Source organism: Physeter macrocephalus, chromosome 11, assembly GCF_002837175.3.
Source record: "Physeter macrocephalus isolate SW-GA chromosome 11, ASM283717v5, whole genome shotgun sequence".
Lineage (NCBI taxonomy): Eukaryota > Metazoa > Chordata > Mammalia > Artiodactyla > Physeteridae > Physeter > Physeter macrocephalus.
Genome location: NC_041224.1, coordinates 37941394 through 37953549, shown reverse-complemented (window position 1 = coordinate 37953549; position 12156 = coordinate 37941394). Strand labels below are relative to the sequence as shown.

Below are 12156 nucleotides of genomic sequence, written 5' to 3'. Positions count from 1 at the left end.
GCGCTGGGGGCGCACGGGGGCGGGAGCGCGCGGGCAGGGGGCACGGGCGTCTCCCAGTCGGCCCGCAGGCGCCGCCTCCCTGGCACTTCACCGTGACCTCGGCGCCGCGCTCGCTCTGACTCGCGCTTTTCGCTTGCTCCGCGGGGCGTTTCCGGGACCGGAGAGGTCGGCGAGGTCAGCGCGGGCCCCTCGCTGCCTCTGCCTGCGGACGGCCCCGTGTGCCACAGAAGGGGCGACTGAGCGAGCGGCGAGGTTCAGAGTATCCCCAGGCGTTCTGCACCCCCAGCCCGCGCCCACAAAGCCGGGAGCGGGGCGGGAGGAGGTGTCTGAGTGCCTTTGACTCGCCCAGTGGCGTAAGGCATCGACAGTTCTGCTAAAGTGGGGTCGGTGCGCAGGTGAAACTCCCTGGGCGCCAGGGGCCAGGCTGGACCCCGCCTGCCCTCCAGGAGCCCCCGGTCTGTCTGGAGGCAGGCGAGCACAGACGTGGTTCCCAGATGAAGCTGCAAGCGCAGGCTGCCGGAGAGTCCAGGCTGGGGTCCGCACGCTGGGAAATGTCTTCCAGGAGCCGCAATCCGAAACGGTGTGAAGGGATTGGTATGACCGCACCCATCCAAGAGGGCAGCGAGGCCCCACTGCAGGAACAGGGCAGAAAGGCCAGGGACAGCAAAGATCCAGGGGAGAGGATTCTGGAGGATGCTCAGTTTGGTTAGAGTTTAAGGGCGAGAGAACGTCGGGTGGGCAAGATTAACCAGCATCGACCATTAAGACCTTAGCTCATATTAGCACCCCATCAGCCAGCCAGGAATATCTGATAGAGAAGAAGGAAGGCAGGGGTGCAAATCCCGAGAGACTGAAAGGATGAGCAGACTGGGGCCATCTCAGAGCAAAGCAGGGTCTCATATTGGCCAAGAGCCTGTTAAGGTGTATCTGTCAGGAGCCCTATGCCGCAGCAACAAACAGCCCCAGATCTTAGAGTCCGAGCACAGCAAAAGTTTATTTCTCACACACAGTACACTTCAGATCTGGGCAACTCTCGGGGACTGCCACTCAGTTAATCACCTGCCACGATTAACTGAGTGGCAGGTGGCCCTCCAAGCTGCACCCATGCTGTGGCTCTGTCTCCCCTCGAGACCTCCTATTCTGGTCATCGTGTACAGAAGAGGGAGAGTCTTGCCTCCCCCTGGATGTCACAGACAGCATTCCACTTACAGTGCATGGCCATAACCAGTCACGTGACCCCTGACTGTGAGGGACTTAATAGTGTCACCTCCCAAGGAACTGGAAGCAGAGGGAAACCAGGAGGGTTCAGCACCAGAAGTCTCCACCCAAAGGGCCTGACAGCCCCAAGGACCAACTCTGCCTACACTCTGCTTTGGCAGGAGGCTGTCTCGCTCCCCAAGCCCTGCCTGAGTCACCAGTCAGCGGCATAAGTATACAACCTTCTGATTGGCTTGTCAGATGTCACATTAACAAAGTTTTGTGTAAAGTCCCTAGGATTAGCTGAATCCACCCTCAGACACACCACCCCTCTCCTCTCCGGGTGAGGTCCCTGCTGGAAACACAAGCTCTAGGCTGGTGAGCAAGGAATTTAGCAGGGGCGTACACTGCAGAAGTTCACGGCTGTCTGCCCAACTTCCTCTTCCCTCCTGCCCTCACGGGAGTGGGCACATGACCCCGGACTGGCCAAGCTCTGTCTTCCTGGCACAGGGGTACGTCTGGGCTGGGAATACAAGCAAGGGAACCAATCAGAGTGACCTCAAGGGCTTGAATTCTTTTCTGTGAGGCTCTGGCTTGTCTGAATGGAGCTATTGATGGTCAGCTTGCCACTCTGACCATGTGGAGGAGCTGGCCCCAGGAAGAATCCAAAAGGGTGGGGGAAAAATAGAATTACAAAGAGAGAGAGAGAGAGAGAAAGAGAGGTTGACATAGTGACTATGGATGCAATGTGAGCTCCTCCATCCAACTATGCCTGAAGCTAGTAATCCAGTTACACAGCCAATTAAATTCCTCTTTTTGTTTAAGCAAGTTTGAACTGTATCTTCAAGCAATTATAAATGAAAAAAAAAATCCTTATACAATAACTCAATGGCCTTTGGCACCAAACCCTAACACAGAATCTTCTTAGCTGGGCTGTACTGTTAGGATCCCTTCTTCTGCTGAAGCTAGGGTTCTAGGGCCCTCCTTTTCCCTAAGACCAAGCTGTTAGTGAAAAAAGCAAGTTACGTGACCTGGGTGTGGGAGCAGGAAAGGCCCAGGCCTTCCTCCCGGGGCTGTGTTTATCCCGGGGACGCCCCTCTCATGCCCAATCTTCCTCTTTCTCTTCAGTCTCATGTCCTGTGGTTCCAGGGGTCAGGACCTGATGGAAGTGGGGTGCCCCCAGGACAACTAGAGAGCCCCAGCTCTTCGGATATAGGGGGCACAAGGACCATCTGAGCGAGTCTCCTCTGCTCCCCCAGGGGAAGCACCTGGGAACCAGTACCCCACTGCAAGGTCGGTGGCTGGCGAGGGACAGGGTTTGGGGAGCAGAGACCCTTTCCAGTGATTGGGTGGAGGGGGTCCCAGAAGGTCATGGGAGATCACAGCCACCCACATGCGGGCTCGTGGGCTCGGAGCTCGCACAGCTTCTGTCTCAGGCTTCGTTCCAGGCCTACAGGATCCCACTCCTCTGACCCATTCTTTCCACATCTGCCCTTTGCACAAGGCTCTGATGTCTGCTGGCCTGTCCTGGCTGCCTCAGACCTGCAGCCTTAGCCCCCAGCCCCTGCAGAAGACCAGGTTCCAAGACCCAACCATGGAGCCCAAGGTCTAGGAGGTAGAGTGGCCAGCTACGGGACACTTTTGCAACACTGGGGCCATGCTGATAGTAAAAATGTATTTGTTGTTTATTTGAAATTCAAGCATAACTGGACGGCCTATATTTTTATTTGCTAAGCGTGGCCACAGTAGTGGGAGGAAGGCCCGGCAGGGAGCGGTGCTGAGGCAGAAAATGATCCCAGGCTTGCCTCCTGCCAGCTCCGTTTCCCCGGCCTGCCCCCACCCCACAGATACTCGGGCTCTGAAGCAGCCCTTAGGCCAGCATCACCCTCCCTTACATGGGGAGCTGGAGATAGCTGCAGGGGCACCCAGAGCAAACCCCAGCATGAAGGAAGACAGCTGCCCCACCGACACCCCCCGCCCCGGTCACCTGCCAGGCCCCTCTGACCGGCAGATCCTCTCCCATGCCGACGACCACCCTGGGCCATGGCCGTGTGAAACCTCACAGCAGCCCTAGGGGTATTAAACGGCTGAGTGTATCTCTAACCTGGCCCAGTGACTGTCTTTCCGTGGAGCTGGGGCTCTCTAGCAGTCCTGGGGGCACCCCACTTCCATCAGGTCCTGACTCCGGGAATCTTGCCCTTGTCCACAGTCCACGTCAGTACCCGGGGGGAAACCAGCACCTCACGGATGGCTGGGAACCAGGGCTGGTAACCACACGTCTGGCTGAGCTGGGCAGGGCAGCCTGCACTCTGCGGCCCCCATACTGCGTCTCTTCATGGTTGCTTGATTCACCGCAGCGGGCTTGGGTCAGTGGTCCCTGCGATGGGACCGGAGCTCTGGGACGGTGGCGGCTGGATATCTAGTTCCATCACTGCCTGCAGAGCGCTGCAAGAATGTGCCCATCAGAAAGGGCTCCGCGAGCACTTTCCCAGACGGGCATCACTGTCACCTGGTGTGGAATAAAGGGGCATCACAGCCACGAGGAGGGCGCAGCAACCCTGGGCCACGCTTCTCTGAACCAGCCTCTTGGGTCCCTACCCCTGCGCCCGTGCACACACGGAGCTGCACCTGGGTGAACTGACATCTCGCCCACCTTTAACTCCTCCCACCCACTGCGGTGGGTGGGGCCACCGGGCCTCTGGTCGTCGTGGGAATTTGTGGGAATTAGCAAGAAGCACCTCTGCCCTGAGCACCTCCTGCCCTGCGAGGTGTGATAAACACGCTCCTCCAAGCTGTGAACAGAGCTGGCTGTGCTTTGATCATTAACACCATCACCCATATTTAGAGGAAATGGGGGCTCGCTTGGAGGGGTGGCGAGTGCTGTATGTTGCCACGTGGACACCTGTCTTTGGGGACATGGCCTCGAGTTCCTCCTACCTGGACGCCCTTCCTCAAACACTTGGCCCCCTAGGAAACCCCAGTCCGGGGTAGCGCTCCCAGGCCCGCCACGTGGGCAGGGGTAAACCTTCCTGCCCTCAGGCCCAAAGCGTGCGCGCACCCGACTGCGTGGAGTGCAGGTGCCCGGGGACTGGGTGCGGGACTCTGGGGCCCCACAAGCACAACTCCTTCTTTTTCAGTGCCTGCCAAGCATCAACTGTGACCCACTGATGTGTTGGACACAGCTCGGTGCAAGGCGGCCAGCAGAAGACGGAGCAGATCACACACTGAGTACGTCACGCTTAGGGTGAGTGGACGTTGTTTCCTAAAATTTGCATCAGTTACAGATACACATATATATTTGTGTGCGTGCATCTATACAGAAAATGTGCATGTATCACAGGTGGGGTGAATGTGGGGTGAGTGCTTTTTTCTGAAAATTGTCTCCATTAGAGACAAATGTTTGTATTTTGTATACACATGTACACACATGATACACACATGCGTATATACATGTGTACCCTCGTGTGTGTATGGGGTTGCCATGTGAATTGCATCGTCTCCCGCACAGCCAAGGAAGCTGGAGGAACTCTCTTGTATTCTGTTTACTTAAAGAGAAAAAAAAACAAGTCAAAGTTCCCTTGACTTCTCAGGAAACAGGCAGCACATGCTTTTAGTGCAGGCTCTGAAGGTTAAGGGGGGAAGGCTGTGTCCCCAGCCGCCACAGGCACTGGAAGGCATGTTGGCATCGCCCGTGGACATCCAGGAAAGCACTTGGACCTAGGAGGCAGGAAACCTTGGCTCCAAGACCACGGCCAATACTCCAGCTTCCTGGATCCTCCATGTTTCTTACCTGCCTTACCTGTGTCTTGACGCCCATTTGAGCCTAAGCATGATATCACGTGTGAAGGTCCTTACCTGTGGTCCTAAGGAGACCCTCCTTCCTTCTCATTCTCACAAGCAGAGGTTTTTAACTTGCCGAGAAAACCCAAGTCATCCCCGACGTGCATTACAGTGACAAAGGCCTCTTAGAACCAACCCCACCCCCCTTGCGTGCAACTCACAAAGGAACAAGACAGAAACTTAAAATAAGCAACAACAACACACACGGAACCCGCCCAGTCCCTCAGCCAGCAAGCATAAGATACACACAGGAAGGAAGTGGCGGAGGGGGGGTGGGATTCAAAGAGGCCGAGCTGCGATGTCTCAGGAAGGGAATATTTTCCAACCAGCCTGCCCCATCTGTGGTTGGGAACAAGGTTTCAGACGTAGCCTTGTCCAGTGCCCCCTCCCAGACCCCCCACTGGCAGTCTAGACACAACAGTGAGGCCAGATCCACACAGGAAGGCACCCAGCGGGCCCAGCAAACCTGTTCCCACTGGTCCTCGGGCAGGCAGGCGTGGGCGGCTGCCCAGTCTTAAGGGCTGAGAGGAAAGACCTCCAAGAAGCTGGTTTCTCCGTGTGCTCCCTGAGACTGACTCACCCACAAACCTGTTTTTGATCTCACATCAAAACCAGCTTCAGGCCCGGACAGGTCCAGCCCCCTGGAGGGTGTCACTCCCTAGCAGATCCCTTCGACACCCCTGCGACCCGGGAGGGCACCCCTGCAGGACCCGGCTCTGAACTTGTCCTGCCTCTGCCACCGTCCACCCAGGTCCGGGCTCAGTGGGTGACCAGCACCCTAATTTGTCTATGCTGTTTGTTCTCTGCCCTTCCTCTCTGCCTTCCATCCGAGAGCCCATTCCCATCCCCAGAGCCTAGCTCCAGGCCACTTCCTCTGCGCACCCTCCCTGACTCTCCCTTGCTGAGACTGATCTGGCATTTTACCATCTCGGAGGCTGTACGTCCAGCTGTGTGAGCCTGAGCAGGTTGATGAACTGACTCTCTGAGCCTCCTTCCCCGTCTGTAGGACGGGGATAATCAAGTTGCCAGCTGGGGCGAGATCATGGCAGCAAGGCACTGAGCCTGTGAGTGGTACCCCAGGGCTCCATCAATGTCAGTACCAGCAGTCATGAGGATAACTGGCCTTCCATCCTCCGACAGGCGTAATCTCTCTGCAGTAGGACTCATTGGCCCTCCCTCCATTTTCCCTTAGTGCCTATAGAATCGGCCCTGCATACAGCAGGTGCTCAAAAAAGAAAGGGGAGGGGCAGTGTCTCCTAGCTGTCTGGGTCCTGGAGACCCTTCAGGGCGGGAGGCAGCTAAGAGCCGAGGGTGGCAAACAGCACCCCTTGTGGGAGGGGCAGGAGCAGCTGGGGTGGCCGCACCTCGGCTGCTGGGGGCCAATGTCCACTACCTGGCACCCGAGACATTGGTCAGCTCTGGCCCTCCTCCAACCAGGCAGGGGCCACTCTGCGTCCTTACCCAGGGCTCGGGAAGACCTCGCAGGTTGAGCACCCAGTGTGGGTGTGCCTTTGAGTTGACGTTCCCCGGGGCCCTTGAAGTTTCTAGAATCCAAGCCCCCAGGCTGGATGGGCATTTCCCACCCCTGACCTTCAGCAGGAAGAAACCAAGCACACTCGCCCACAGAGGCCAGAGCTGACCAGCTGCCTGCAGGGTCAGAGGCTGGATGCTCCTTTTCCTCCTCCAGAGGCCAGCGAAGGAAGGAATATGAAAGGCTGGCATTCCAGAGCCCGGCAGTGGGCTCAGGCAGAGGGTGATGGTGTTGAGGGCACGGTTGCTGAGGTCACTTAGATTTTCCAGGTGGAGGCTCTGCTCCTGAAGTTAAAACAAACACTTTGTTCTTGAGAATTTCAGGACAGAGAATTGTTGAGGGTTTCTGGCTTTTCCCAAATAAATGGGCTGTTTTCAGGCCTGTGAAATAGAGAGGCCCGAAGGACCAAGGCCGAGAGGGTGCCAGGACCTGAGCAGACCAGCAAGGCTGGCCTTGGACCTTTTGGCCCAGCACCAGGGCCCGAGAAGAGGGGTGCCTTTGAAAGAAGGATTATGGAGGGGAATCTCAGTGGGGTGGACCCAGGGGATCATGTTTCCCTGGTGATCAAAGGTGAGGACCTAGTCACCCCACTGGGCACGAGTCACAGCCCAGGGCCTGAAATCCAGAGTCGTGCTGGGGCTCGCCCGGCCCTCCCATCGAGTGGCTTCTCAGCCCCAGTGCTGTTGGATGTCACGCAGGGTCCCCTGATCCACTAGCTCTCCTCTCTCCCCTGTAATCTCCTCTCTCCTCTGGCCTCCTCCCTCCCCAGCTCCTGCCTGAGAAAAGAGGCAGCAGAGAGAAATTCTGAGACCTCTGCCTGCCTGCCCTGTGCTCAGAACCTTCTCTCCTGGCCCATCTGGGGTACAGCGCACCCTCCATGGATACCCCCAGGATGGAGTCGCAGATTTACCAGATTTACCCTCCCTCCTGAAACTACCAACACAACCAGACGAACTTGTGAACAACAGGACATCGGGCGAGGAAGGACGGCGGTCCCTGGGAGATGGGAAACAGATGGGTGAGTCCTGGGATGGCCTGCTCCCTGCCTGAGAGGTTTATGGTCTGCAGAGCAGACCGGGGGGGTTCCTGGACAAACAGAGAAGGCTCCCCAAGTTCAAGAGAGGGAGCTGGACATCCAGGGAGATAAAGGCAGTTAGGGTCTTCAGGACAGGGGACCCATAAAGAGACTGCTGCCAGGAGAGAGCCCTGGTGATCTGCAGAGGGTTCCCTGGGGCACTCACACGCGTCTGTGAAGAGCGCCGTAAGTGGGGAGAGACTAGTGCCCGGTGCCCACATGGGGCTCCACCAGCCAGACCGGAACCTCAGATTCACTGAGTATTGGGAGAGGGCTCAGGGGTTAACCTTGATCAGGCAGGTCCCCTCTCCTAGCACAGGAGCTCCTCTAAATGCTGGAGGATGATGAGGGGGAGGCATGGGGAAGAGGTCATCAAATACACAAAAGAACCTGGAAAAAGTCTCAACTCCACATCCCCCTCCAGTAATACTACGTGAAAGCGTTTTCATACTTGCTCTATTTCTCTCCTCCTTTCTATTTTTCCTCTTTGTTGTGAATATAATATACATCCAGAAAAAAAATTTAAATATAAGTGTTCAACTTAGCAAATTTTTTTTTTTTTTTGTCCACACTTCACGGCATGTAGGATCTTAGTTCCCTGACCAGGGATTGAACCCACGCCCCCTGAAGTGGAAGCACGGAGTCTTAACCACTGGACCTCCAGGAAAGTCCCTTAACTTAGCAAATTATGGTCAAAAAAGCCCCTGTGTCGCCACCAGTCAGATGCATCCCAGTGATACCTCCTCCCTCCCTGGCCCCTGCCTGGATTTCTGCCCCCTGGCAGAAAGCCCCCAGGAAGCTCTTCCTGAAATGGTTTTATAGTTGACCAGGCGTCTCTCTCATCTCTTGTATAAGGTCATTAATCCCACATGAGGGCCCCACCCTCATGACCTAATGACCTCCCAAAGGCCCCACTTCCAAATACCATCACATTGGGGATTGAGTTTCAACGAATGGATTTGGGGGACACAAGCATTCAGTCCAGAGCAGAGGCTATGATCAAGATATTGCTAAGAACGTACTTGCATATGTATTTGGCTGCAACACACACACACATGCTAGTAGGTAAGTAGCTTCTAGAGGAATTGCAGGCTCATGGGTGTGCAAATCTTCAGCTTTAGAAGACGCTGCCACACAATTCTCCAAAGTGATTACAGCACCAGCAGTGTTAAGATTTCCTGGTAAGTTCACACACTTACCAACCCCTTGTTGTGCAGAGCTAGTTCACTGTGATTTTAATTTGCATGGTTAAAACACATGTATGTTTATTGTCCATTTGAATATACTCTCTTTGGAAATGTCTGTTCAAACATTTTGCCCATTTTTCCATTTTACTCACCGTTCTGTATTTTTCTTATTGATTTTTAGATGCACTTTATATATTCTGGATATGAGCCCCTTGCCAGTTACATGTATTGCAAATATCTTTTTCCACTCTGTGACTTAATGTTTCTTTTAATAGTATCATTGATAAAGAAAAGTTTCTTAATTCAAATGAATCAAGGTGATCAGACATTTTTTTTTTATCATTAGGGCTTTTTAAATCTTGCTTAAGAGACCTTTCTCTAGGCCAAGATCATGAAGTTATTCTTCTGTATATTCTTCTACGGCTATGTTATTTACCTTTCCTCTTTCTTTTTCATTGTTAAAATATAGATAACATAGTATTTACCATATTCATCATTTTAAGCACGTAGCTCAGTGGCATTAAGTTCATCCACATTATTCTGCAACCATCAGCACCATTCATTTCCAGAATTTTTCATATTCCCACACTGAAACTTTGTACCCATAACATAATAATCCCCCACCCCACCCCCCCTTCTCCCAGCCCCTGGTAGAAGCCATTCTCCTTCCTGTCTCTATGCATTTGACTCCTCTAAGTACCTCATGTAAGTGCAATCATACTGTATTTGTCCTTTTGCGTCGGGCTTATTTCATGTAGCATCATGGCCTCAAGTTTCATTCAGGTTATAGCACGTGTTGGAATTTCCTTCCTTTTTTAAGGACTTTTTCATCTTTTCAAGTCTATACTTTTTTTTTCAAGTATATACTTTTTTGCGCTTGGATTTTTCTCTCCTCAGCGTAGACTGAAAAGGCTGTCCTTTCCCCACTGTTCCTGCAGGGCTACCTTTGTCATAAGTCAAATGAGCTTATGTGCCTGGGCCTGTTTCTGGGCTCTCTATTTTGAGCCATTGGTTTATTTTATATTTTGGAGCCAATAATCAGGCCAAATTCATGGGCTTGCCACGAATGCAGCTGCTCAGGGCCCCATGCTCAGAAGAGCCCTACACTTGATTTAATATTCTCCTCCTGCTGTCTTGGAATTCTTTTTTTTTTTTTTTTTTAATTAAAAAAATTATTTATTTATTTAGGCTGCGTTGGGTCTTTGTTGCTGCATGCGGGCTTTCTCTAGTTGCGGCGAGCGGGAGCTACTCTTTGTTGCGGTGCTTGGGCTTCAGTAGTTGAGGCTCGTGGGCTCTAAAGCGCAGGCTCAGTAGTTGTGGTGCATGGGCTTAGTTGCTCTGTGGCATGTGGGATCTTTCCAGATCAGGGCTTGAACCTGTGTCCCCTGCATTGGCAGGCGGATTCTTAACCACTGTAGTTTAAAATACTGAGACTTCCAATCCAAAAACATGGTTAATTCCTCCAAATATTTAGATCTCTTAACATCTAAAAAAGATTTTTACACTTTCATCCCTATGCATGTTGTATGAATATCCAAGGAAGTTGACTTTCTTAAATTGTGGTAACAACACGTAACATAAAATTTACTATCTTAACCATTTTTAAGTGTACTGTATAGTATTGTTAACTCTGCCCACATTATTGCACAAGGATCTCTAGGGCTTTTTCATCTTGCCATTCTATACAGCTCCTCACTTCCCCCTCCCAATTAAGCCCTGGAAATCAGCGTTCTACCTTCTGCTTCTAAGAGTTTGACTATTTTAGGTGCCTTATATAGGTGGAATGATACAGTATTTGTCTTCCTATGGCTGGCTTATTTCATTTAGCATAATGTCCTCAAGGTTTAGCGTGTGTCAGAATTTCCTTCCTTTTTAAGGCTGAATAATATTCTATTATGTGTATAGACCAGGTTTTCTTTGTCCATTCATCTGTCGATGGACTTTTATGTTGCTTCTAACCCTTGGATATTGTGAATAATATTGCAATGAACATAGATGCACAAATATCTCTTTGAGATCCTGTTTTCAATTCTTTTGGAAGTATATCCAGAAGTGAGATTGTTGGATTATATGGTAATTCTATCTTTAATTTTTTGAGGAACCGCTGTACTGTTTTCCATAGGGTCTGCACCGACTTACATTCCCATCAACAGCACACAGGGTACCAATTTCTCCACATCCTCGTTGAACACTTGCTATTTTCTGTTTTGTTATGTTTGATAGTGGCCATCCTAACAGGTGTGAGGTGATATCGCATTGTGGATTTGATTTGCATTTCCCTGATGATTAGTGATGTTGAGCATCTTTTCATACGTTTATTGGCCATTTCTATATCTTCTGTGGAGAATTTTTCCCACTTTTAATCAGGTTATTCATTTTTTTGTTGTTGAGTTGTAGGAGTTATTTATATATTCTGGATATTACCCCCCCAATCAGATATATGGTTTGCAAATATTTTCTCCTATTATATAGGTTGCCTTTTCACTCTGTTGATTGTTTCTGGGCTCTCTATTCTGTTCCATTGGTCTATATGTCTGTCTTTATGTCAGTACCATGCTGTTTTGATTATTGTGACTTTATAATATATATTTCTTTCTTTTTGCGGTATGCGGGCCTCTCACTGTTGTGGCCTCTCCCATTGTAGGGCACAGGCTCCGGACGCTCAGGCTCTGCAGCCATGGCTCATGGGCCTAGCCGCTCCGCAGCATGTGGGATCTTCCCGGACCGGGGCACGAACCTGTGTCCCCTGCATCGGCAGGCAGACTCTCAACCACTGCGCCACCAGGGAAGCCCTATAATATGTTTTGAAACCAGGAAGTGTGAGGTCTCCAGCTTTGTTTTTCTTTCTCAAGAGTGTTTTGGCTATTCAGGGCCCTTAGAGATTCCAAAGGAATCTTAGTATGTTTTTTTTTCTATTTCTGAAAAAAATGCCATTAACATTTTGATAGTGAGTGCATTGAATCTGTAGATTGCTTTGAGTAATATGGACATATTAGCAATATTAAGTCTTCAAATTCATGAACACAGGATGTCTTTCCATTTATTTATGCCTTTAATTTCTTTCAGCAGTATTTTGTAGTTTTCAGTGTACAGTCTTTCATCTTCTTGGTTAAGTTTATTCCTAAGTATTTTATTATTTTTGATGCATTGTAAATAGTATTGTTTTCTTAATTTCCTTTCAAGGTTGCTCACTGTTAGTGTATAGAAACGCAACTGATCTGTGTGTGTTGGTTTTGTATCCTGCCACTTTGCTGTATTCATTTATTTTATTAGATCTAACAGGGTTGGGGTTTTGTGTGTGTGTGTGTGTGTGTGTGTGTGTGTGT

The 12156-nt window shown here is 51.3% G+C and overlaps 1 long non-coding RNA gene across 10 annotated transcripts in view; it reads left to right on the top strand.

The window, feature by feature from the left end:
* LOC114487089 (uncharacterized) overlaps positions 1 to 12156 on the top strand; it is a 19008-nt gene that overhangs the window by 1506 nt on the left and 5346 nt on the right. The window contains exons 3-6 of one of the 10 annotated variants that reach the window (XR_003681720.2): positions 2326 to 2490; positions 4335 to 4441; positions 7338 to 7586; positions 11475 to 12150. This is a non-coding gene — a long non-coding RNA (uncharacterized lncRNA). The other 9 variants (XR_003681716.2, XR_003681719.2, XR_008618536.1 and 6 more) reach the window with 9 other exon arrangements.